This window comes from Phyllobates terribilis, unplaced genomic scaffold (assembly GCF_046119375.1).
Source record: "Phyllobates terribilis strain yellow unplaced genomic scaffold, ASM4611937v1 Scaffold_2__4_contigs__length_985480577, whole genome shotgun sequence".
Classification (NCBI taxonomy): domain Eukaryota; kingdom Metazoa; phylum Chordata; class Amphibia; order Anura; family Dendrobatidae; genus Phyllobates; species Phyllobates terribilis.
The window spans coordinates 372,910,143-372,937,954 of record NW_027362762.1 but is presented as its reverse complement, the minus strand read 5'-3'; the positions used below and the strand labels follow the sequence as shown (position 1 = coordinate 372,937,954).

At 39.3% G+C, this 27,812-nt stretch overlaps 1 long non-coding RNA gene across 1 annotated transcript in view; it reads right to left on the bottom strand.

The window, feature by feature from the left end:
* LOC141252290 (uncharacterized) overlaps positions 1–27,812 on the bottom strand; it is a 49,814-nt gene that overhangs the window by 4,968 nt on the left and 17,034 nt on the right. The window contains exon 2 of the long non-coding RNA XR_012313731.1: positions 10,742–10,865. This is a non-coding gene — a long non-coding RNA (uncharacterized lncRNA). The remainder of the gene's footprint in view (positions 1–10,741; positions 10,866–27,812) is intronic.

Genomic DNA, 27,812 nt, shown 5'->3' with positions numbered 1-27,812 from the left:
AAAACATGGGTAGGGATGAGTGGACCCATGGAAGTTCGAGTTCTGGTACCGACCCAAACTTTATTCGGTTTGCGTACCAACACTGTACCCGAACTTGAACCAGAGCCCGAACCCCATTAAAAATAATGGGGACCCGAACTTTTGAGCTAGAAAATATTCTCTATCTGCAACGAACTCCGAACATTGCAACGGACTCCCGGGAGAAGTCCATGTTCGGCGTTTATCACTGGACACTAACTGTCCAGAATGAACCCCGAACTTTTAAGTTTGGGTTCGCTCATCTCTATTTATGGGTGTACTTGTTTCAACTCTACCACTCCATATTTATCAAATGTTGCATCATAATGATAAATTTGGTGCAAAATATGCCAGTGCAACTTTTTAAAGGGAAACGGTCAGGCAAATCTTGGCAGCATGGTTAGTCTGCTGGCATGAAGCACAACATATTTGGGAATGCATTTCTATATAAAAGTTGCAAAAAAGTTCCATATTCTGAGTAAGAAATAGTTGTCCTAAAAAAGGCATGAAACAATTATATTTATGTTGCAATGTAAATTTTTTAACATGCATAAAAAGTCGCAATAACATTAACATGCAAAATTTGATATATTGGTCTCTTGCTCATTCCTAACATTGCAAATGTTAGAGCACTAATACTCTAATGTACTAAATGCGCTGAAAGTGAACCTAACAGGCAATTTATGCTGCCCAAACCGCAGACAGCATGGATCGCAGCCTGGCTGCACGATTGCAGACAGGTATTTTATTCTCTGAAACTCTCTGGCGTTTCAGAGATAATATACTTTGAAGATCTGGAGATGAGACTAGTCTGGCTCCGACCCTGGTTGGTTTTTCCCAGCGCCGCAGCTGGGAGAAGCCTTCAAAGTATACTCTCACTGAAACGCTGGAGCGTTTCAAGGCTGCGATCCTTACTGCCTGTGGTTTGGGCAGCTGGAACCATCTGACAAGTTCCCCTTAAGCATGTTTAGTACATTAGTACACTTTGCAATATTAGAGAAGAGCAGGAGACCAATGTTTCAAATTTTGCATTTTATTGATGAATTTTCGACTTTTTATGTATGTTAAAAAATTAAGGTTGCATATATTTGTTTCATGCCTTTTTAGGGCAACTATTTCCTGTCTAGAATATGCAATGTTTTTGTACCTTTTATATAGAAATACATTCATAAATAAGTTGTACTTCATACCGAAATGTTAGCCATGTCCCCTTTGCTTGTAATTTAGGTAATATAAAAATGATGTAAAAAAAGCATAAAACATTGACAAACTTGGTGCAATCATTTACAGCAAAAAAGGAGGCAAATTGAGCTAAATTTTGGGCGTAAACACAATGATAAATGTCTCTCTGTATTTCTAACAATATATTAACAGGAGTGATACATAGTGCACATGCTTATGGAGGAAAATGGGGATCTCACAGTTAGTAAAAGTACTGAATTTACACAAATAATGCACTCTTATCTATAGATAGGGGCCACACAAAGCATAGACTTTAGTACTTGCCACAGAAAAACATAAAACATTTGCTAAAAATTACAATTAAGATGAGTGCTGGTAAAAACAGAACATTTTTAAATCTCTTTGAAGAAGTTTGGAAAAAAAATCTAAATTCTTGATTCATTTTTGATTATAATCCTTTACCATTTGGGAAATATTAGACTTGTGAGTGCATTTATGTATTAGTGAATTGTTAAAGTTTTTGTCCCAGACTTTTAACAATTGAATGTATCGCAGTGCCAACACTGTTGCTGATCCTTATACAGGAAACCGGATACCCTCCAGTCCTTAGCAAGGTGATGATTATTAAAAAAAAAGTGTAGGCAAAGGTAACCCCTTCAAATGGAAACACATGTTATTTTAATGTTTTCCTTCAAATATAAGAGCACTCTGACATGAGATGTAAGTGGCTCGATACGTCTCCATTCTACGACTGTAATAAGATCTGAAGGCAAAAATGTACTGACTTAGCAATCGTCCCAGCAGAGGGATGGGGCACAGCATTTATACTGTGTGGATGAATGGATTCTGGTTTTACAAAACATGCAGATATGCCTGACTTTTCACTAGCATCGTGTGCAATTTCCACTGATATTAGCCAGTATAAAGAAGCACAATGTATAATTTGTCACATATGCCTGTCTCCTCCTATTCATTACACCCACACACACACCACATATACATCCTATACTCAGGGAAAAGATAATGCCCTGTGCTTGTTCTTATTTCTGCCTCCAGCTCTGTGGCTTCTCTTTCCCTGTACATTTCATGTTCCTAGTCTCCTCTTAATACTGCTCCTTCTATAAGCTGATACCATCATCCAACTGACTATAAGAAATGATAGGATATATTAATGTGTGTTTATATATTGCAACAAACGTGACTGATTCATCTTTTATTTTTGATATTAATACTCTACAGATGTTCATCAGTTCTAAGGAGCTATCTGCGTAGGATACCTAAGCCTTCTTGATTTTCTGAATGTTCGCGTTGTTTCTGCATGATATTTGAATAATGGGGACAATGCTAAAACTGGTATAATAGGATTATTTCCAATATTTTATATTCTGCAGAAATCTAGATGCTGAAACGACATATTCTCCATTTAACACACAGGGCAATGACCAACTTGAAATTTTCTGCAGTATCTCTAACGCTAGTGCTAAAGTCGTGTGACTATAGCTACGACAGAAAATCATTGAGTTTCACAATTTGTGCAACTTGATGCTTCTATAACTTCTGACTTAGTTATTTGTTAGATCCTGTTAATATTAGGACATGTCCAGTGTTTTTTTCGTTTTGTTTTTTTTGCCCATGGACCTCTATCAACACTGATCAGACCCTGTTCACATGACATTGTGCTCCAGTCTTGAGCTGATGCACCTTTTTCACTAGCAGCTGTGATGGTTTCTTTCAAATAATTTCCATTCTGTATAATTCACATGATTATACTTATCTTTCTAGTTCATGTCACTTGGGCTACGTTCCCATTTTTTCCCAAATAATGGCGGTGTCAGATCACAGGTCACAAGACTGATACCAATGCCATCAGCAGTAATGGCTTTCGTTGGATCGATTACAGGGAGGACACTGACAGCCAATGATCCATGTGCAGAAAATATGTTACGTTCCTCCCACTTATACGTGACATACGTGCATACACATATTTGGAATGCAAATGTAGACAGTGAAAATAAATGCAAAAATGCCATAAGTATAGTTTCTACCAAAAACTGCCAAAAAGACATGTCTGAACATACCTCAAAAAAGGAGAGCTACAGCTATATACCAAAATTATGTATATTCACTCAATCTAAAACACGTGGCTTCAGCACAGGCCGCTCTGATAGTTCCAATGGGACAAGAAGAGATAGTATCTCATTCTTCAATCAATTGACTGTGGAGGACTGTGTTTGGCTGCAGCAGTCAGGTGGCTAGAATGGGACATCATTGTATGAGTCTCCGCCTCTCTAGTCGCCTGACTGCTACTGCAAATCACAGGCCTCAGCAATTGACAAAAGAAGAGGTTTTTGATTCCTGTCCACCAGACCTGCTATGGGTATAGAGAGTGAGAACACATCATTTTATTATTTTTTATCCAACCATACTTATGTTGGACTACCGCTTTAATGCTTTTACTGATGGAAATTTGGAGATGCACTTGTTCAGGAAGCCAGGAGAATTTTTTTGTTTTCACCCTTATAAATTAATAGCTTTAGTGGCAATACCTTTTAATTTTTCCATAAATATCACTATATGAGGTCTTGTTTAGGCAAAATAAGCTGTATTTTTTTAGCTGGCACTTTAGTGGTTTGTTGTGTTTATTTAACCCCTTAATGATGCAGCCATTTTTTTATTTTTCATTTTTTCTAAGAGACATACTTTTTATTTTTCCATCAACATAGCCGTATGTGGGACGAGTTGTAGCTTTCAACTACACTGTTCATTTAACCATATAATGCGCTGTAAAATGGGGAAAATCTTTCAAGTGCATTGGAATGGTGATAAGTGCAATTCTGCCACTATTTTCCAGTTTTCATTGTTTTTTAAAATTGACCTGGAAACGTGATTCTCCAGGTCAGTCCAAATACAATGATATCCAACTTGTGTACTTTTTATTATGTTAGTGGCTTAAAAAAAATTGGTTTGTGTCGCTTTTTTTGAGGCCCATAACTTTTTTATTTTTCCATCAGTGGAGCTACATTTTGTTGTGATGAACTGTAGTTTCTCACTATGCCGTGGGATATATATCGTGTTTTGATTGCTTTTTATGCAGCACTTGGAGGTGTGGAGACCAAAAATCTGTTAGTTTGGAGTTATTTTTTCTTTACAGCATTTAATTTAGAGATTAAATAATCTTGTTTTGTTCGATTGGATTTTTATTAATGAAGCAATGGTATTTATTATTATTTTTTTAAATGTAGAAAAGAGTCAACTGTATTTTTTATCCCCTATAAAGCCTCATTTAGACTTCCATGTTGCATGTACGTGTTGTATCTGTGTTTTTCATGGATACAACACGTACACATTCTAATCTACGGCACTTTTCACATGTGTGTGTATTTTCACGGATGGTGTATCTGCAAAAAGCATGGAGACATGTCCACTTTTTATTGGCATTGATGGAAAGTACCAATACAAGTCTATTTGTGTCTGCGAATATCACAGACAGCACATGGATGGCATCAGTGTACAATCTGTGTTGTGTATATTTATACATACGTGAAAATCACTGATCACACACTGATGGTAAAAACGGACACTGACCGAACACTGATGAAACTTGAATCCAAATCACCGATGACAATTTTTTCATGTACATGTTTAAGCACGAGCGCCTGAATGAGGCCTAAGGGACATTGACCTGTGATCTTTTGATCAGTTGTACTATATAGTGCAATACTTAACCCCTTAAGGATGGAGCCAATTATGTCCTTAATGACCAGGCCAAATTTTACAATTCTGACCACTGTCACTTTATGAGGTAATAACTCTGGAACGCTTCAACGGATCCCACTGATTCTGAGATTGTTTTTTCGTAACATATTGTACTTCATGATAGTGGTAAAATTTCTTCGATATGACGTACTTGTGAAAAAAAAGGAAATTTGGCAAAAATGTTGAAAATTTGCAATTTTCAAACTTTGAATTTTCATGCCCTAAATCAGAGAGATATGTCACACAAAATAGTTAATAAATAACATTTTCCACATGTCTACTTTACATCAACACAATTTTTTAAACAATTTTTTTTTTAGGAAGTTATAAGGGTTAAAAGTTGACTTATCATTTTTCCAACAAAATTTACAAAAACATTTTTTTAGGGACCACATCACATTTGAAGTGACTTTGAGGGGTCTATATGACAGAAAAATACCAAAAGTGACACCATTCTAAAAACTGCACCCCTCAAGGTGCTAAAAACCACATTCAAGAAGTTTATTAACCCTTCACGTGCTTCACAGGAACTGAAGGAACATGGAAGGAAAAAATGATCATTTAACTTTTTTTTACAAAATGTTTACTTCAGACCTAATTTTTTTATTTTCACAAGGGTAACGAGAGAAAATGGACCACAAAATTTGTTGTGCAATTTCTCCTGAGCACGCCGATACCCCATATGTGGGGGAAAACCACTGTTTGTGTGCACGGCAGGGTTTGGAAGGGAAGGAGCACCATTTGACTTTTCGAATGTAAAATTTGCTTGAATAATTAGCGGATGAGATGTCGCATTTGGGGAGCCCCTGATGTGCTTAAACAGTGGAAACCCCCCACAAATGACACCATTTTGGAAACTAGACCCCTCAGGAAACTTATCTAGATGTGTGCTGAGCACTTTGAACCCCCAGGTGCTTCATAGAAGTTTATAACATTGAGCTGTAGAAATAAAACTTTCACATTTTTCCCACAAAAATGTTTTTATACCCCCAATTTTGTGTTTTCATAAGGGTAACAGGAGAAATTGCCCCATACCATTTGTTGTGCAATTCCTTCTGAGTAAGCTGATACTCCATGTATGGGGGAAAACCACTGTTTGGGCACATGGCAGGGCTCGGGAGGGAAGGAGCGCCATTTGACTTTTTGAATGTAAAATTTGCTTGAAAAATTAGCGGACGCCATGTTGCGTTTGGGGAGCCCCTGATGTGCCTAAACAGTTTTGAACCCACAGGTACTATGCAGAATTTGATAACATTAGGTCGTCATATTGAAAATTTTCATTTTTTTTCACAAAAATGTAGTTTTAGCCCCAAATTTGTAATTTTTACAATGGATAATAGAAAAAAAAGAACACCATAATTTGTTATGCTATTTCTCCCAAACGCGATGATGCCCCATATGTCATCACAAATTACTGTTAGGCCACACGTCAGGGCTGAGAAGGAAGGAGTACTATTTGGCTTTTGAAGCACAGATTGTGGTAGAATAGTTTGTAGGCGACATTTGCGGAGCCCCAAAGGTGCCAGAACAGCAGAAAAACCCCAAAAGTGACCCCATTGTATAAATTACACATCTCAATGAATTCATCTACTGCTGAAGTGACTATTATGTAACATCCATGCCAGGCTTTATTCTGAAGAATTCCAAATATCTCAGTTTAGTGCCCATACATTGTGCCCCAATAAAGTGTAGTGCCCCCATATATTGTAGCGCCCCCATACATTTCTCCTGGTGGCACACACCTTATAAATTGTTAAGTGCTCTCCCTGCTACAATAATGTCAAACATGTGGCCGCTTACTGTGGTTTAGACTAAGTGGGGCATTTGGATTTAGGAGCGCAGAATTTACTGGATTTTATTTGAGGGGGCGAGAGCCATGTCGCTTTTCCAGAGTCGTTGTTCTACCAGTAACGTGGGACCCCCTATAGTTCCAGTGACAGATGACGGACCTGAGAGGTGGCTGGTTTTGTGTGGGATAAATTAGGGGTTTTATTGGTAACATTTTGAGGTACATAATTTTTGATTGCTTCCAAAATAAGACTGGATCGCCAGTCTACGCTGAGCATATACGTCGGGGTTTCTATGTAAATCCCACAAAAATGTGATTCAGACGAAACCCCCAACGGAACCACCCACCATAATAAGGCAGATGGAGACACTTTGGAGTCCGTTTGACGTCTGCCCCGGTGGTCTCCATCTTTTTAGGTGCACACAGATCTGTGGTTGTCCACACTTGTGCACTAAAAAAAAGCCTAAAATGATGGGACGCCACCGGAACAAAGACTAGTCCAAAGGTACTCCATCGGCCTCATAAGTGAGTGGCTCCATCTGGTATTTTTTGTCTGAATTGCGGTTTTGGTGAATTTACATGGAAACCCCAACGTAAGCGCTCAGCGGAGAGGGCAGGATAAACGTGAGCCGAGCCTTATTCTGATTTTTTTGGCGACAGAAAGAAGAAATAGACAGCTGTACAAGAATAGTTCTTATTTTTATTTTTGCGTCGTTCACCGTGCGGTATGAGTGATAAGGCGGATTTATTCTTCGGGTCGGTGCAATTATAGCGCTGCCATATTTATATCAGGGTTTTTATAGGTTTTGCTGCTATGACATAGTAAAAATGCTTTTTTTAAATGAAAAGTAGTTATTTTCATCGCCACATTCTGAGAGCTATAACTTTTTTATTTTTTGGTGAACAGAGCAGTATGATGGCTTATTTTTTGGGGGACGAGTTGCAGATTTTTTTGGTACCATTTTGGGGCATATAGTAATTTTTGATCGCTTTTTATTCACATTTTTCAGAAACAGAATGAACAAATACCAGCAATTCAGTTATTGTTTTTATTTTTTATTTTTTGCGCCGTCCGCCATGCGGTAAAAGTGATATGACAGATTTGTTCGTCGGGTCAGTACGATTACAGCGATACCAGATTTATATATTTCTTTTATGATTTGCTATTTTTACACACTAAAAACAGTATTTTACAAAAAATCATTTGATTTTGCATCGTCGCATTCTGAGAGCTGTAACTTTTTTATTTTTTTGCCAAATGAGCCATATTAGGGCTTGTTTTTTTGCGGGACGGTTTGGCATTTTTATTTATATATTTCTTTTTACATATGACTTTTTGATCACTTTTATTCACTTTTTTGTGAGTCAGTATGATGAAAAAGCGTAATTTTCGGCGTGTTTTTATTTACTTTTTTTACGGCGTTCACCAAACAGAATAAATAATGTGACAGTTTTATAGAGTGGGTCGTTCTGGATGCGGCGATACCAATTATGTGTACATGTTTTTGTTTATTTTTGTTTCATCACAAACGCTGCATTTTGAGTGTCGAAACGGATTTTAGTGATTTGTGTGCGCTTTTTGTGTTTTTTTTTTACTTTTTTACATATTTTATTACACTTTTTTTAACTTTTTTACTATGTCCCACTGTGGGACATGTGTGATTTTTACTTTGATCACTTATCTCATACACTGCAATACTCCTGTACTGCAGTGTATGAGACATGTCAGGGAGTCACTGACAATAAGCTGGATCTCACAGGTCATCGTACCCTGGGATCATCACATGATCTCAGGGTACCTTGGTAACCATCGAGCCAGCGATTCTCATCTTGGGGGTCCGATGGTTACTAAGGGGGTTGCAAGACCCCCTTGTAAGAACTTAAATACCGCTGTTTAAGAGGTTAATCGGCCCCGATCAGCATCGGAACCGGTCGGGGCCGATACTGCAGGATGTCAGCTGTCATATCCAACTGACACCTGCAGAAATAGCCGCAGCCGGGTGGCGCTATTCACTTATGCCTCAGTGAGGCATAAGTACCTTTAATGGCGGCCATAAAAATATGTTACGGTGGTTGTTAAGGGGTTAATATATAAAGAAAATCATGATCTCCTATGAAACCCAGACACTGCCTCCTATTAACCTGCGATCATTTGATCACTTTTTTTATATGCTTCAGTATTGCAGTATATACTTCAGCAGAGACAATCAGAGATTGCACAGAGTCCCTGTGTAAGTAATGTCCCTAGGCCTCCTCTTCCCCAATACTGATAAAGTTACCCCTTACACCCATTGCTGATCATGAATTTTGCTTAGGATATGTACCGTCTGTATGTATGGCATAGTGTTGGAAAGCGCTCACCACTTAAGGATGGGGTTTATTTTGGCCTTGCAGATTATTTAGTTTTTTTTTCTTTTTGTTTGTTTTCCAAACTCTCCTCGCTTGTTACGTAGTAATCACTATTTATTGCTGGTATCTCAATTTATGTCATAAGTCTGCTTGTGGTGGGAATAACTTTTAGGCTATGTTCACACGTTGCGTTTTTGATGAGTTTTACTGCTCTTTTGTCGGTAAAGAAGCAAGGTCAAAAAAGCAAGTTTTACTGAGTTTTTGAGGCGTTTTTTTTTTACTGTGGTGTTGTCAGTGTTCATTTGTCTCTTGTGTATACTGATAAAGTTTAGTGCAGAAAAAAAAACTATTTCAACTTCCTTAGGTTTTGGCACCAAAAACGCAGCAAAATCTTATAACTGTGTTTTTTGCTGCATTTTTGCAGTGTTTTTGCATTACCCATTGCTTTCTATGGGTGAAAAATGCTGCAAAAATGCTTAAAAAATGCTGAAAGAAGTGACATGCTGCATTTTGCAAAAATGCAGCTCTTTGACAAAACTGTCAGGATTGAAAAAAAAACTATGTGTGTGCATGAGATTTCTGAACTCTCATACACTGTAAAACGCAGCTGAAAATTTGCATAAAAACGCAACATGTGAATATAGCCTTACAAGTCAGATTTCCATTATCACTGATAAAGTAGGGTCCTGAGTGGGGATTCCCCTCTGAGATGCCTTTGTCTGGGGAGTATTTTTTTATATTTTTATATAAAATGGTGGATGGGTGGATGGGTGGATGGATGGATGGATGGGTGGGTGGGTGGGTGGGTGTTTGAATGGGTGGATGGATGCACAGGCAGTATTTTAGGTCCTGTACTTCAGGTATACTGTGTATAATGAAAATCAAGGTCTCCTATGATGCTCAGCTGGCACTAGCTCTGTGTGGAGCCATCTCAATTCCTGAACTCACTCTGTATACTGGCACTGGAATTCATGACAATGGTTGCCTAAATAGATACCCAGCGGGACCCAGCAACTCAGATTAGCATTTAAGTGATTTAACATGTAATATTCTGACATATACAAAAATAACTGCATTTACTGTACAATATGCCTTTAAATAAGAATTCTGCAGTCAGAGAAAATTCTCTCTCATGCCGTAATCCAGTCTGTAGGTCATGGTTAGTGTTTTTGCCTTTCGCACAACAAGACCTGGGTTTGAATCCCGCCAAACAGAAGCTACAGAGAGGCTGTAAATTAAATGTATAAAGACTTCCTGTTAGCAAAAATAATCCAAAGGAAATGTGGCACTTGTTAGGAGTAGGTGTTCGGATAGGGTCCCAAACCATTCAAATCAATAAGAAAAATCAGACCCTCAAGTGTTAATAAAGTAAAAATGTAATTTGGTGGTCCACAAGACGCTGTGTATATAGTACGTGATGTTTCAGTCATTCATAGACCTTTATCAAGCATACACATCAGGGTCAGGCCACCAGGTAAGGAATCTGGATGTAAGTGGTGCTTAAGGAAAGTGCGAGACAGGGCGCTATTTCCTGTTAGTGAAGTCAGATTCTTAGTGGGACCTGAAATAGAGGCGCCAATGCAAACATGAACACAACCTTAAAGGGATTTATTATCAAGTATTAGCATTTATTTTTGGCTTTATTACCTAATTACTTAATATACAGAAACAAAAGAGATTGAGCAGAATTTGATTTTCTTCTTGAAGTATCCATCAAAGCTATGTCTGATGATGGTCAGCTTCTCATTCATGTTGCTGCAGAGAATCTTGCCTGAAGGTGGAGAATAAGAGACACCATTATATACTGAACCACTATGTAGCAAAGCAAAACAAGATGTGGTAATTTGGACCGGTGACAAATTTTTAATATATTATGATAGGCATCCTATTAAACTACAGCAAGTCTGCTGACGGGGCTAGCTGAGGGTTACTGTGGGAAAACAGCTCTATTGTAGGAGAAAATATTGTGAAGTACTGCAGCAAACTAGACTTTGAAATAGTTTCAAGAATCCTTTTTTCTTGGCAGTGAAATGTTTACAGACATAGGATACAGCACAGAGCAGAGTTATGTGTGCAAGTTTCTCATCACAGAGTTTAAGTGCACAATATGCTCTTTTACATATTTAAGGCTTCCGCATTCATCTATGATTAAGTGCTAATAAATGTAGAATATTAATGCCGGATATTTCTTATTAATTAAATCATCATAAAGTTGAATGCACCAAGTGAGAAAAGTTTTGTTTGAAAAATATATACAGCGGATATAAAAATTCTACACACCCCTGCTAAAATGCCAGGTTCTTGTTACATAAAAATAATCATACCAAGAAGAATCATTTCAGAACTTTTTTCACTTTTAATGTCATCTATGATCAATGCAAACCCATTGAAAAACTAACTAAAACTTTTTTGAGTGGAAAAAGAAAAATAAAGAGCTAAAATTATGTAGTTGCATGAATATGCCCAGCTTTAAACCAATACTTTATTGAAGAACTCTTTGAATTTATGACAGCATTTAGCCTTCTTGGGTAGGAGTCTATCAGCATGGCACATCTAGGATTGGCAATCTTACTTGCAGTAGTGCCCCAAATCTGTCAGATTGTGAGGGCATCTCCTGGATACAGCCCTTTGCAGGTCACCAACATATTCAGGTCTGGGTCTTCCTGTGCCATTCCAAAACGTTGATCTTCTTCTGGTGAAGCCATTCTTTTATTGATTTAGAGGTATGCTTATGGTCATTGTCATCTTAAAGGTGAAATTCATCTTCAACTTTTTAGCAGAGGCCTGAAGGTTTGGCTATTTGGAACTGTTCATAATTCCCTCCAACCTTGACTTTTGGCTTTTTCGGGACTAAGACGGAAGCCCCTATGAACCAACTGATCTACTTCCCAAATGCAAAGTGAACCCATCCTTAGACAAACCATTTCCAACCTTTGGAATAGAGGATACATAAAGTTCAAGATATCCTTGTGTGCTACCATAAGTGCGGTGCAGTCAAAATGTGCATATAAAACATGCAGTCGGGTGCACTGAATGGCATTGGTAGCTAGCTACAATGAGTTTTATGACATAATTACCAAGGGACATTTTAAAAAAATATCCCACATACAAATATTTGGCACATCATTGGGTGTGAATCTGATGATAAACTCCATTCCCTAGGGTGTTCCAAAAATTTCTCTATAGATTTAAAGTTTGAAAAAATTCTATAAAAATAAAGTTTATTTTGTTGAAGAAGAGAAATACACTGCATCTTTGTTTTCCTTCGAACATCCACTTGTAAACCCAAGGCTATTAAGACTATTTTTCACTTTCCTGATTTCAAATGTCAGTTTTTATTCACTTATTCAACGGCTTAAAAAAATAAGAAATGTGTTAATTTTTTATATGCAAGGAAGAAACTGTGAAGAACTTAAGTGATTACTTAAGAAAATAGAAATAAAAATCACATATAATGAATACCATTAAATAAAGGTGATTCGCTGAATTTGGCTGATTTCCGCTTGCTTGCAAATGATTTGCGCACCTCTTACTAAATGGGTGCAATTTGTAAAGCCTTGAACTATATCTGTTATGAAGCCTCTTTACTTCATAATTACAGAACAAGCTCCACTTTTTCATGCAATTGAGTCAAATTGTTAATGCAAGTTCCTTCAATCTCAGTAAATGTATTTCATAAAAACAACTCCAAATGCTCAAATTGCATCAATTTAGTGTTTGCAGGTCTCCAAACTTCTTGTAATTATCCCCACATACAACCAGCCATCTTGGAATATTGTCTACTATTTTTCTTAGGAAGAATTGACTCTTTTGATCCAATTCTTTGCAGGTATTAATGTAAAATAGAGATGAGCGAACATATTCGAGTACAATTGAACTCTATCAAAAATTTTTTATAATTCGCTTCCACTGGACGCCATTTTTCTGAACCATAAATGGCCATCAAAAGGTTAGAAAATAAAAAGAATTCTTATACTCACCTCACTTCTCTGACCCCACTTATACTCATTGCATCTTCTTATCACTGCCTTTTGCACTGAAATCCATGGGCCTCCTCACGCTGGGCTGGGACTTCCAGGTTTGATGGGACCCGGGACTGTTTTGTGCTTGTGAGGTCACGATGCCGTGATCTTTTGTGTGCTTATGTAGAACACACCCTGGACTTATCAGATCAGGAAGTCCTGTGATTTCTGCATGAGGCGGTGATCAGAAGATGCAGTGAGGAAAGGTTTACATTTATTATGCTCCGGAGGCTTGAGAGACCCCAGTGCATAAAAAGGGATAAAAATTAATGGAGAAAAACTTCTCTGTGAATAGAATCACTTGGGAAAAGCTGTGAGAATTTGAACTTTGCCTCCTTCCTAATGTCAAATAAACTTGATGTAAAATTTTACATCTGCATGGAGGAATGGGCCAACATACCAGCAACAGTGTGTGCCAACCTTGTGAAGACTTACAGAAAACATTTGACCTCTGTCATTGCCAACAAAGGATATATAACAAAGTATTGAGATGAACTTTTGTAATTGACCAAATACTTATTTTCCACCAAAATTTGAAAAAAAATTCTTTCCAAATCAGACAATGTGATTTTCAGGATTTGTTTTCTCATTTTGTCTCTCATAGTTGAGGTCTACCTATGATGTCAATTACAGGCCTCTCTCATATTTTTAAGTTGGAGACCTTGCACAATTGGTGGCTGACTAAATACTTTTTTACCCCACTGTATGTAACATGATGCATTTTTGTCAGTATATTGAAGTACTGAAGGAGTTGTCCAGGTGTGGGACAAAATGTGACTGCAGACTGTCAAATTGTGGCAGGGTGTGGTGATCACACTGTCATGATTACCCGGCATTCCCAATGCAAGTGGGATGTCACATGACTGCATGTATGTGATTTGCACATAGAGTGACTGCAAATTTGTCTCCCAAACCTGTACAGTCCCTTTAATAGGTCATCTGACATCAGGTTTTGAGAAAGGCTGCTGTACACCCAGACAACCGTCCATCACCGGACAGGTATCAAACACACGATCTATTAATTAGAATAGGAGACAAGCTAGAAGCAGGTCCTGTGTGACATACAGATGCATTTATCTGTGCGTGATGTCATATTGGGCGAAAGAGGTAGGAGATGTAGGAAGAACCTCTCAGCTCTGCAAATCTCTTCATTAACATCCAATTTCCCAACGGATACAGTTTAAACTACTCAGACTGATCTATAAGGCTGTCCATATAGCTTTGAACTAATCTCCCAATATCTCGATTCCTCTAAAGACCTCCTTCTCTCCTCCACCCTTGTACGTTCCTCACCCAATCGCCTTCAAGACTTCTCCCAAGCATCACCCATCCTCTGGAATTCCGTATCCCATCAAGTCCAATTATCCCTGAACTGTGGACAATTCACAGTTCAGACAGACCATGATTAAAACTGCACGTCGAAACGCATAGGTTGAGACAGCTTTGATCCTTGTGTGCATGAAGACTTATTATGGTGGTAGCAGCATTTTTTAATGGCTCAATAAAAGCTATGTTTTATTCAAGTTTATAGCCTGATACGCTGGATCATTCCTCGTACATTGTAATAAGCAGTAAATTGCCAAAGTACTTGTTTTTACAAGCACTATCGGACAATAACCATCTATGAAGATGAGAATAAGGCATTAAAGTGGTAACGTAAGGCTCATTGGCTGCAATACAACTTCCATATGTTCTTTATGGTACTAATCTCATCAAATGATGGACCATATGAGCCTTCTTAGTGTCCAAGGCCTAGGAGTAACTGAAGCCTCTGCTTAACTTATAGCTATATATATATATATATATATATATATATATATATATGTATAAATATTTATATAATATATGTATATATTTATATAATGTCATGATTATTTTTTATAAGAAAACTTTTTATAAACCAGTCAAAAGAGTAATTTCATTTTAAAAAATGAATTTCTAATGTACTAAAACCATGTATAAATGAGCATGTTAATGAAAACCACATGTGATCTTTGTCTTTCCATTTCGGGGTATGGCACATGAATCTTTTTTTGCACTTTTGGAAAACATGATTAGAAACTGATTCAGAAATTATAATGTTTTCTCGGTTTACAGTTTCAGAAATCCGATATATGTTAATGAAAGCTGATGAATGATGCTCCATTGGTCATATTATTAGTGATTCCAGTTCTTTCAGGTCAAAATCTGTAAAATAATAAGGTTAAATTAATGAGGTTAAAAGAGGTCAATGAAAAAATGCAATACATGATTTGCCAGTTTCATTTTTCTAGTGGATTTTACAATAAATGCAATTGTTCTGTTTCCATTCCAGTGTGGTGACGGTGCCCAGCTGTTACTAGTGTGGAGGCGTTTTCTGATGTACCATCAATAAGTGCCAAAATTTGTTGCTGTTATTTTTTTTTTAGTTGCTTTCGATGGCAGTCCTATTTCTAGTTTGTAATTCCGCTTAGTTTTCACATGAAGACACTTTCAAGCAGATGCAATGGACATAGTTTTCTATCTTTCTCGAGCCACACCTTCCTATCCGTCAGGCATATTATTGAATTTGTGATTAAATGGAATATTTCACCAGGTTTTCAAACCTCATCTGAGAGTAGCATGATATAGGAAAAGAGACCTTGATTCCAATAATTTATCACTTAGTTTACTGAGTGCAGCAGTTGTGACACAATCAGTTTTTAGATGTAGCATTTAGGAGAGGTCAAAAAGCTGACCCCACCCACACCACAACTTTCTGTGTACATTGTCTATTTACATGGAGCTTCTTATCAGAGAAGGGGGCGTGGTCGGACCAGGGCTGACAGTAGTCCAGCCAGTGATAATCTCCTGGTGATAAAACATTCACTGTATTGAAACAACAGCACACAGCCTAATAAGTGACACATCTCTGAAATCTGTGTCTCAGCCCCTACCTCATACTGTCCTCAGATTACATAGCGAAATCCTGCTGATTGATTCCCTTTAAATGCTCTATTCCAATTGTAAGATGCTCTGAACTTTAAGGAGGTGTTGTTTTCAGCTAGTCATTAAGACACAATGTCATTTTTATCAGCCCTTATGGTTATATACATAGAATCAAAGAATAATAGAATCATTGAATGTTAGAGTTGGAAGGGTCCTCCAGGATCATCGTGTCCAACCCCCTACTCAATGCATCTCAGACAGATGTGTGTCCAGCCTCTGTTTGAAGACTTCCATTGAAGGAGACCTCGCCACTTACATTTAAGGCTTCGATTCATCAAAGCTTCTATGCCAGAAAGCTGATGTAAAAAGCTTTGTGAAAAGTTGTAAAATTTTTGCACAATGCAAACCTGCGGAAAAATTTTGTGACTTTTAGTGTTTTCACGTAATTTTTGCCCAGCTCCAAAAAGTGAGTAAAGCTGAAGCAAAACAGGGAAGTAATGAGGTGTGGTGACCGCCACTTGTCAAATTCATAAAGAACAATTTCGTTCCTTACATCACAAATCTTACTCCAGTATCTGACTGGAGTGCGATTTGTGGTGTGGCGCACACGGAGCAGTACGCCACATTGTGCCTCTCCTGATTAATTAAGAGACGTGTCCTCTTAATGAAACAGGCACCTCACACGCCACCCCACACCCTTCTTAAGACCGACGTGAAAACATCAATCTTGATGTATCGGGGCCTTCGTTTTTATTACATTTTGAAATGCATTTTTTTTGTATGCAAAACCACTATGGCTACATGTCGGAAGCTGTAGGGATTGCAGGTCTTACTATACAAATCTGAAGAACATAATTTCCGATATGCATCTTTTTTGTCACCTCCAATGGGATTTCATTATTAAAGACTTAATAATTTTAGTTGAATAAGATTTTCTCAATAAGCAATAATAGTTATTACTGTGTGTAAATTTTCTTCTTTAATACATTTAAAAAAATAAAATATTGATTTAAATAGTGGTGGAAATACTGTGCTTGAAACACAGAGCAACCAAAAGGCTTGACATCAAGATGCGTCTGAGAGAAAGTGATGAGGGGTTAAGAGTTTCTCAGGTTTGCTCTTGAACTATCACAACAGGTCATGTTGTGAGGCTTTTCTTAATCACGCACAGGTGAGTTAATCTGTTTGGTTTAGTCAGTAATTACTCGTCCTGATCCCACCAAAGGAAACCCTTAAAAGTTGACCTATTGGGCATGTTTAATGACTAAAGTTGAGAAACTTTAGCTTAGAGTTCTCACCAGTAACCTGAACTTTAACCTCTCCCTCTATTACTTTCCCTACTCCATTGCCCTATGCTTCCTGCACTTTGAGTATCAACATGGGAAAGAAAAAAAAATAATCACATTTTAGGTGCAGCATTATAAAAATCCCCTGACCATAGCATATAGAAAGTAAATATTTTTCTTAAACGTAGTATGTGTAGTGAAGCTATTTGCATGCAGAGCGCAAAAATATTTCTATAAAAGTTAAGTATGAAATGTATGATTAATTATTAATATAATGCAGACTATTTCAATATGCTATACTATCTATGTTACGTCTACAACAATAAGACCACCCAAGGTTCTGCTGATACAAACTTGGTTTACCATAAAACCATGTAAAGATCCATGTTCAGTTCAAGAAGAACTAAGGGGGTCCATCTATTGTGGTCATAATATTGAAGTGCAATTGTGTAACCCAGGGGGAATGGGGAGGACTCGGTGCCCGAACCTTGTTGTGGCCTGACTCTGAGGGATGTCGCGGTGGTCGGCTCCCGGGCCCGTACCCTGGGCCTCTCTTTTGAAAAAGGGCAAATGTTTATGTTTTAAAGTTCGTGACGCCACCTGTGGTGTCTGGTGAGATTCACCAGCGCTGCGGCAGCCCGCTGAGGCCGGTGTTAAGGCAGCTTGCGTGGTATCGCTCCCCACAGGTGGAGCTAGGCCTCAGGGCAGCAGGGATGTAAGGATGCAGGACAGATGGGACCCAGCCGGGTCAGAGCAAGAACGGGGACAGACACGATAGTCACTTCAGTACCTTTTACTGATGAAAATTCAGGCACGACCCGGAGCACTGTACGGTGAAGGGTGCATATCAGGATCCTCCCCAGTGAGCGGGTATAGGGCCTCCTGTTTCTTGCCTTTGTGTAGTAAGTTTCTGACCTGCCTGGAGCTAGGCCTAACTTGGTTTCTGTTCTGCACCGGCTGACTTTGTGGTAGGGCCTTCTCTTGGAGTACACACTCCCAGCTTGCGGAGCCTCCGTGACTCCTGGCTCTGTTACGTATCAGCTCTTGGGTGATCCTGGGACTTGAAGTCTTCCAGGGGTCTCCGGTTATCTCTATAGGGGGTTATACGGCCCTGTAGACGTGGACCCGATGTCCGGTATATGTTTTCTGGGGTGAGCTTGTACAGCTCCTCTGCCCCCAATGCTACTCACTCCTCTAGCCTTCGGCCTACTCGGGGCCCTCACTAGGCTATACACACTAGCGGCAGCTTGCCGCTCTTCACCGATCTTATGGCGCCGGCACACCTTGGGCTCTAACTGAGCTCCCTGAGTGTGGACTGGGCTCCACTGCAGGCTGACCTCTCTCAGGCTTAACTACTGCAGGAACTCTCTCAACAGGCTTGACTCTCTGTCGACTCCAGACTAGACTGACCTGCCTAGCTCCACCTTCCCTATTTATATCCCTAACGGGCTCCCTCTGGTGGTCTGAGGTGGAAGGTGGAGGTGTATGTATGCTGTGGGTGCCTCTTGTGGAGGAATCCTTTAATGCACCCCTCTAGGATCTGTGGCTCCAAGCGCAGCTGGGCGCCACACAATAAATGGCACACAGGAGAAAATGCCAAATATGGTGCCATACATCAGTGTAATATGGTGACATACATCTATTCTATGCAGTGACACACAGAGTTCTTACAGCTCTGTAATAGAAAGTGCCTCACTACCGACTCCAGGCTATTCTTACAGGCAAAGTAAAACTTTTTCAGGGGAAAAAATGCAAGAACATACTTATAATGCAAAAAAAGACTAGGTCAATGGCCTTAAAAATAAAGCTCCATGGTGGTGGAAAAGCAACAAATGCTTGGCCTAGCTAGGCAAGAATTTTGCATCTTCTAATCTTTGGACCCTTAGCACTCCTTGTCCCATATTGAACCCCGTATACCCCAAGCACAAGTAGTTATTTAAGAAAATGTTAAAAATAAAAAGTTGTATATTGTTATTTTTATTACAATTTTTTTATTTAACTATTTTATTACCCCAAAGCTAACCCTTACCCTAGTCTCAGTACTAACCCTAGATAGGGTTAGAAAATTTATGTAAAAACATCAAATTTATTATAATGTTAGTGTTTTTTTTACTCATAGGGGACACGTTGTTAAATGTGTGACATCTCTCTTTGGGCCCTGGTCTCTCCTCTAAACAATTACAAGTGAGAGTAAGAAAGCAGCAAAGGAGCTCAGTACAACAAATGTGCAGTACACATGATTCAATACTGTTATCTCCTACGCAGAGCACCGCAGGCAAAATGAGTTTGTCATCGGCTGCTGCGCTCTGCATAGACATTGACCAATACAACAATGCTCACTTCATTATATCGAGAGTTTTTTGTCACCTTCATTTTCAATTTCCATCAGGGCACTCAAAAGAAGAGATGGTTCAGTGCAGTGGACTCCCGGACCATTTGACACATTCTCTAACTAGAAATAATGGGGACTCTGAGGGCTGATTCAGAAGCCAGTTTATGGATTCTATCTCTGAGAGCACTCATACCTATTATAGTCTGTGGGGCTGTTTACATGTGTAAGGTGCCCAAATGAGGTAGTCGTGGGCGAGCTGTAGCTCCTGCTCACTTCAGCTCCCTACAGGCAAAGTGTGTTCCCATCTTGGTGTGCTGCTGTGTATGTGGTGTCTCCCACTTACTTCTGGCCTGCAGGCCTCTTCTGACTCCAGGAATCCTTCTTCTGGAACCAGGGCAGCAATCAATTCAGAGCACAAAGGGTTCATAAAAACAACCAGAACTTTACTTGGTAACTGGCAGTATATACAGTATTTACAGGCAAATATAAAGGATAAGGCCCAACAGGTTGTCATCTTTCCCACAGGTACTGGATACAACTTAAGTCCTGGTTCCCGATCTAGGTGAAGCATCCCTGCTGCTTTCTTCTCTAGCCCTAGGGATTCTTCCTCACCATTGACAGTATATCTGGATCCCATCTCACTCCGCCTCTTAGAGTTTGAGTCCTGATTTCTTCTGCAGCCTCGCAGACAGAATGTGCCCCCAGTTACCGACGTCTACCTCGAGGTTCCCAAGCTGGCAAAGGTGACTTGTGCGGAGGGATTCTCTGGTGATCCACTGTCCGGGATTCTAGGCCCACTTTGTCCCTAGCAGTCACTAACTGCTGTTTTCACTGAACTGCACAACTGCTGACTGAGCTCATTTCCTGCACTTGACACTAGCACTCAGTTCCTCCTCCCTCTACTGGGCTGGCTGTTACAGTTAACCCCACCAAGGCCAAACTGCAGCTCCAGAAGGTTCTAACTTCAGGAACGTACATTTAACCCTTTTAAGTATCAAGGGGCAGACCATCACTACTAGACATGTCCTTGTATATTTGCGGATCAAGTGGTCTGCACAGAATTACATGTTCAACTTTAGGATTTGCTCACCCTGACGTATAAAACGACCAAGTGCTATCTGATGTTTTACCGGATAGCGCTTAGCCCAATGTCATACTATGAGCCAGTGCAGATCTGCTATATTTTCTCATGCTGATTCATGAGTGCATCCGATGATCAGATCATGCACACCCATACAAGTCTATGGGTGTGAGTGAAACATTGGACTGCACTCGGATGTCATTTGAGTGCAGTCCTATACACGTGCACTGAGATAATGGAAAAGATGGAGAAATTAAATTCTCCATCTTCTACACACCTGTGCTGTGAATCTCTGATGCAAAGATTCTCGGATGCCCTGGCAGCATGCTGCGATTGTTTGCTCATGCCGAATAACATTGGGCCATCGTTTTGATGGATAGCCCTCATCCCCATGGTATCCAATGCACATGTGCAAAAAACTGCAGCATGCACGATTTGCCTCCAATAATAGGATTGCACGCAGCCATTCAAGTCTATGGGTCCATGGAAAATATCGAACCACACTCAGAAGACATCCGAGTGCAGTTCAATTTTCACGGACAGACTGAATGGAGAAGGTGGAGAATCTTTTTTTTCCCTCCACCTCTGGGAAAATCAGATCACACTCTGTTCACCCTTTGATCAAACTCTGATCAGAGTGTGATTAACATAATCAGACCGATTTTCTCGGATGAGAAAAAAACGGTTGTATGACCCTAGCCTTAGAAGAAACAGGAAGGCCTGCTAATTAATCCCAATTTTCTTCTAACCTAGACATCCCCTTTAATTGTTCATTCAGGGCCAATCCTTGGAATTAATTGATGAGTACTGGACCCCTTTAACGTCATTAAAGATTAGTAAAAAATAGATTCATCAGTCTTCTGACGTTTATAATCGCTATATGGCTGCAACTAATACTTTATATTTTGCCTTCTGTTTTGTTTTTAGCCATCTGTGAAAAAGTTCTGAATATTTAACCCAAGTTAGCAGCATTGTTACATCAGGTTCAAGTTACTACAGGAATGTGATCCACTGGTTTTCACCTCTACAGGTAAAAAGTGGCCAAGTTTTGCTCTCATTTTATTCCCTCTGCTTCCCTGAATATTCTGCTTTTTTATTTCATTTTTGAATCCATTATACAGTTCTAGAGATATAGGCACTTTCATTTAGCGGTAATTTTTATAATCTTTTCCAAGGAGGCAGTGCTCACTGGATTCTCTGAGGTATGTCTTTAGGCTGCACTGTGTTATTATCCTGCCAGCAACACCTTCTTGGTAAAGACCATAATAATTAATGCTAAATAAAAAGGCCCATATTCCTGGAACTGTATGGCAGATCCTAATGAAAAAAAAAAATGGCACATAGACCCCAATTCATCAAGACTGGCATGAACAACCCTGGTTTTGATGAGGGAACATTTTGGAGTCAGATGTTCCTGATTCTTTAAGATGCACGTCTCTTAATGAATCCAACAGTTCTGACAAGTCACGTGCGCTTCATAGCTTGTACATTCTGTTAGATCTGACTTATTTTACATATAAAGCGATGAAAGTACCAATAAAACATAACATTTAATAAACAATAATAAAAAGAGCCATGCTCATATAAACACATGTAACATATAAAGGTAGAAAGGTTAAAAATGCAAAGGTACTAATACACAAAAAACTGTGCTTTAGAATATGAAAGTGCCCACGATGAAAACAGTACAGGTAAAAAAATGGAAAAGTCTCACCCATATCCTTGGTATCCGATATAGCCCAAGGGGAAAGGCGCTGGAGGAAGGGGAAGAAAATCAGGTAACCCTAATATACCCTGCTGTGCTCCATACATAGACTCCTGCCCTAACAACGGCAGTACCCAAGAATGGACCTACTGTATATGACCCACAAGATCCCTACACGTTTCAGCCTCAGTGTCAAGACCTCATCAGGGAAATCAAAACTTCAGGAAGGGGGGATATTTGTAAGTAGCATGTCATATGGTTAGATAGTATGGTCCTATGTAGGGCCATGCAGTGGCACTGTACTCTGTTAAATGCTTAACAGATCTAGCCTAAAAAGAGTGCCTAGTAGCCTCTGTGCCGTGTGATATAATAACTATGCCAGAAAAGAGATTTCTGGTCACCAGCCCTGGCGGTCACATCTAGCTCACTCATATCAGATCTGACTTATTTATTAAGGAGTGAGTCCCACTACATATGTGAAATTTAAACATGGCTTTGGTCTTCCACATGTTTACACAAGATCTAAAAATCACATATGTTCCAACTTGTAGAACAGTAAACCATGTTACCATGTAAAGCTCCAGAGGATCCAAGAAAATGCAGCAGTCCCACAATAGAAAACACTGTGTCAATGTCAATGATATCCATCTATGAGACATTCCTGGTCATTACTGGTTAGTACATGAAAAGTAACATTTTAGATTTGTTTGTCATCTTATAACATGGCTAAACGATTACTCTACACATATCCAGTATGACTATACAGAGGGAATGAAGTGAGAAATCTAAGTAAATCTAAGATTTAAGACATTTATTACAGGAACAATGAGCAGAATGTTTCCAATGTTATTGAGTTTCCACTGATTATATAAAGTATAATGTTTTATATGCCTCAAGTAAGCAAAACAACAGTCATTGAGCTCCCTAGTATCAGAGTAGGATCCCATAGCTCAGTAAAATCCCTGAGAAACTGATAATGAGATCAGAAAAGAAACTGACAGTTTAATCTCCCAGCCATAGCTCACCCCCTTCATAGACACAGAGCAATATAATTATTTCCAAGTAATGGGTGATCAAATTCTTCAGACATTATGTATTGATTTCAAATGTGCCACATACATAGAGATAATTGCTTGGTTCAATGAATACGGTCATGTTACAAGCTAAAATTGTTGCACATGTTGGCAAGATTACTCAAATGAAACCATGTTACTTTACTTAAAAAAATGACCAGTCATTCTTTCCTGATAATTCTTATATTCCTGTTTATAATTTCCTGCAGAAGTAAAGAGTAGCAGAATGACTGTCATATGAACTAATAGAAATCATTGGGCATCTGGTGTTATGAAAGCCAAGTGTTCAAACGGTTTTGAGTGGCTGACAATAGTCAACGTACAGTTCTTTGTTAGGCTATACTCATGCAAAAATAGTGCAGCATACTTCCACGTAGTCAATGTATAGGACAAATGGAGTATATGCCCTTTAAATATTATACACATTTGGACAAAATCGTTGGTACCCTTCTGTTAAGAAAAACCTATAATGATCATTGAAATAACTTGAAACTGACAAAAGTAATTTTCATCTTAAATTTACTGAATATAAACTAATGAAAGTTAGATATTGCTTTTGAATTTTAGATCCACAGAAAAAAAAAAACTACCGGTAATAAAAATGGTCTGGACAAAAATTATAGTATTCCTTGGAAAGATTGAAAAAAATTTGACTATAGGAACATGATAAACTAAGGAATGTACTTTAATTAACATCACTGGTGTCTACAAACTTGTAATCAGTCAGTCTGCCTATTTAGAGGGTGAAAAGGAGTCAATGTGCTGTTTGGTATCATGGTGTGTACCACTCTAAACATGGATCAAAGAAAGCTAAGGAAAGAGTTGTATTAGACTATAAAGATAATTATAGACAAACATGTTAAAGGTAAAGGATTAAGACAATCTCCAAATACCTTGATGTTCATGTTACTACAGTTGCACATATTAATCAGAAGTTTAATGTCTATGGGAGTGTAGCCAACCGTCCTGGATGTGGCCGCAAGAGGAAAATTGATGATAAATTGAAGAAATGGATAATATGAATGGTAACTAGAGGCCCCAGAACAACCTTGAAAGAGATTAGAAGTGAACCCCAAGGACAAGGTATATCAGTGTCAGATTGCACCATCTGCTGCTGTCTTGGTCAAAGTGGACTTCATGGAAGACGACCCAGGAGGGAACCATTATTAAAAAAAAATCATAAAAAAGTGAGACTGGAATTTGCCAAAATGAATATTGACAAGCCACAAAGGTTCTGGGAGCATGTCCTTTAGACAGATGAGGCAAAACTGGACCTTTTTGGCAAGTCACATCAGCTCTATGTTCTGATTGAACCCGTAGAAGTGTCGCAAGGACGTGAAACGGCCGTCGTCCACCCTTCTCTCCCTGCATGTCTCCCCTGCTTTTATAATTGCCACTGTATCGGATGTCCAGGTCTGTCTGAAATAAACAACTTTTAGCCATAAAGGACATGGTGAGAGCTGCTTTTCTACTTGTCTTCATGATTGCCCATTTGATATGTTAGCATTTGCACTACCAAGATTGTCCTGTTAAGTTGCTGGTTCGGAGTTTCATAAAATACGCACGCATTTGTGATACAAAATAAAAGAACATTGTACCTACTATGAAACATGGAGGAGGCTTGGTTATGTTTCAGGGCTTCGTTCCTGCATTTGGCACAGGGTGTTTTGAATCTGTGCAGGGTACATTGAAATCTCAAGAATATTATTGCATTCTGGAGCAAAATGTGCTGCATAGGGTCAGAAAGCTTGGTCTGAGTTTTAGGTTCTCCAACAGGTTAATGACCCAAAACACACAGCTAAAAACATCCAAGAATGGCTAACATCAAAGCACTGAACTATTCTGAAGTGGCTTCTATGAGCCTTGATGTAAATCCTACTGAAAATCTGTGGAAGGAGCTGAAACATGCCGTCTAGAGGAAGTGTCTTTAACACCTGGGACAGTGAGAGCAGTTTGACCATGGAGAGTGGGTGAAAATATCTTTGGATAGGAGAAAAAGTCTCATTGATAGTTACATAAATCGTTTGTTTGCAGTGATGGCCTCAAAGGGTTGTGTAACAAAACGATAAGTTAAGGGTACCATCATTTTAGTCCAGGCCATTTTCATTAGTTTATTTGTTTTAATTTTTCTGTTGAACCAGAATTCAAAAGCAAAGTCTGATTTTCATTAGTTGAAAGTCAGTAAAATTAAACTTATCATTACTTTTGTCATTTTCAAGTTATTTCAAAGACCAATGTGGGTTTTTCTTACTTTAACAGAAGGCAACTAACAATTTTGTCCATGTGTGTAGATTGCTAAATTCTATTTGTATTCAAAACATTTAAGAAGTCTGGATATGAAAATTTTTCCCGCCTTTTTCTTTTTACATAGTTGATAACTCACCAAAATAAAAGTGGCTATTCAGCTTTCTAGAGAACCTGTCATGTTGAAAATGGAATCTGATCTGCAGGCAGGATAATAGAGAGCAAGAGGAGCTGATCAGATTGATCTACATTTTGAGGGAAAAAGGTGGCTACTTTGAAGAACCTAGAATATAAGACATATTTTCAGTTGTTTCACACTTTTTTGTTAAGTATATAATTCCACATGTGTTAATTCATAGTTTTGATGCCTTCAGTGTGAATGTACAATTTTCATAGTCATGAAAATACAGAAAAATCTTTAAATGAGAAGGTGTGTCCAAACTTTTGGTCTGTACTGTATATACATTCTCTGATGGCCAATCAGTGCTAAGATATGATGAGGCCTGGTATGTTGAATATTGCTTTCTTGTCTTCACAATAATTTATTGTGTGTTATATATTTTGGGTGCACTAGGGTTATTGAGAGCAAGCCGACGGTGAGCGGGGGAACCATATCGCAATCCTAGGGTGCCAACCTTCACGGTCTCGGCAAGGTACGGTAAAGTAGGGTAAATTATAGGCCTGAAGAGGGCTAGATTACGTACCTCACCCTCAACATATCCCTATTGAGTGAAGCCCCCATTTTTATGAATATTAAATAAAACTATTGTATATAGTAGAAGGGTCTTTGTTAAACTGTGTTTTCATGATTGGGACTTTTGGTTAAACTGTTATATGAGTGTTCCATTCAAGAGTCCTACTCAGTGGGGGATACATATACCAGGATGTGGCCGAGTATAAGGGACATATATTCCAGGATTCCAGGATGGGGGATATATATACCAGGATGGGGCCCAGGCAGGGTAAGAGACATATACCAGGATAAGGGATATAAATACCAGGATGGAGGACATATATATATATATATATATATATATACACACATATATATATATATATATATATATATATACCGTATTTTTCAGACTATAAGATGCAAAATTTTGGAGGAAAATGGGGGGTGCGTCTTACAGTCAAAATGTTGGGGGGTATATATATATACTGTGTGGGATGTGGGGGGAGCGGTAGCGGCAGAGGAGCGGGGCACAGGAGGCAGCAGCCGCCTGCTGCAGCCTACACTGTCCCCACTGCTAAAGAAAATGAATATTCACTGCACCCCACGCCCAAGGGCATGGAGAGCAGTGAATATTCATGCTCCTTAATAGCGTCACAGTGTATAAGCAGTGCGGCTCCTGCTGCTGCCGGGTGATCGCTTGTGCCCACTATTAAAGGGCATGAATATTCACCCCCTCTCCACACCCATGGACGTGGGGAGGGGTGAATATTCATGCCCTTTAATGGTGGGCACACGCGATCGCCCGGCAGCAGCAGGAGCCGCACTGCGGCAACGCTGTGTGCCGGCTATGAAAAAGCATGAAGTCGCTGCTCCCCGCGCACACAGTCCCGGCGTGGGGAACAGTGACTTCCGGCAGCTAATATCTCATTCTGAGCCGAGCATGGCAGTGACGCCATGCGCGGCTCACATGGCGAGATCAGGGTCGGCAGACAGGACGCAGCGCTGGAGGAGAGAGAAGAAAGGTGAGTAGGAGTATTTATTTTTTATGTGCAGTGTGATGGGGATTGGGGGGACCATGTATACCAGGATAGGGATGAGGGGGCCTTACATACCAGGATAAAGATGAGGCGGCCATACATACCAGGATAAGGATGAGTGGGCCATACATACCAGGATAAGCATGAGGGGGCCATGCATACCAGGATAAGGATGAGGGGGCCATGCATACCAGGATAAGGATGAAGGATGTCATGCATACCAGGATAGGGATGAGGGGTGCCATGCATACCAGGATAAGGATGAGGGGTGCCATGCATACCAGGATAAGGATGAGGGGTGCCATGCATACCAGGATAAGGATGAGGGGGCCATGCATACCAGGGTAAGGATGAG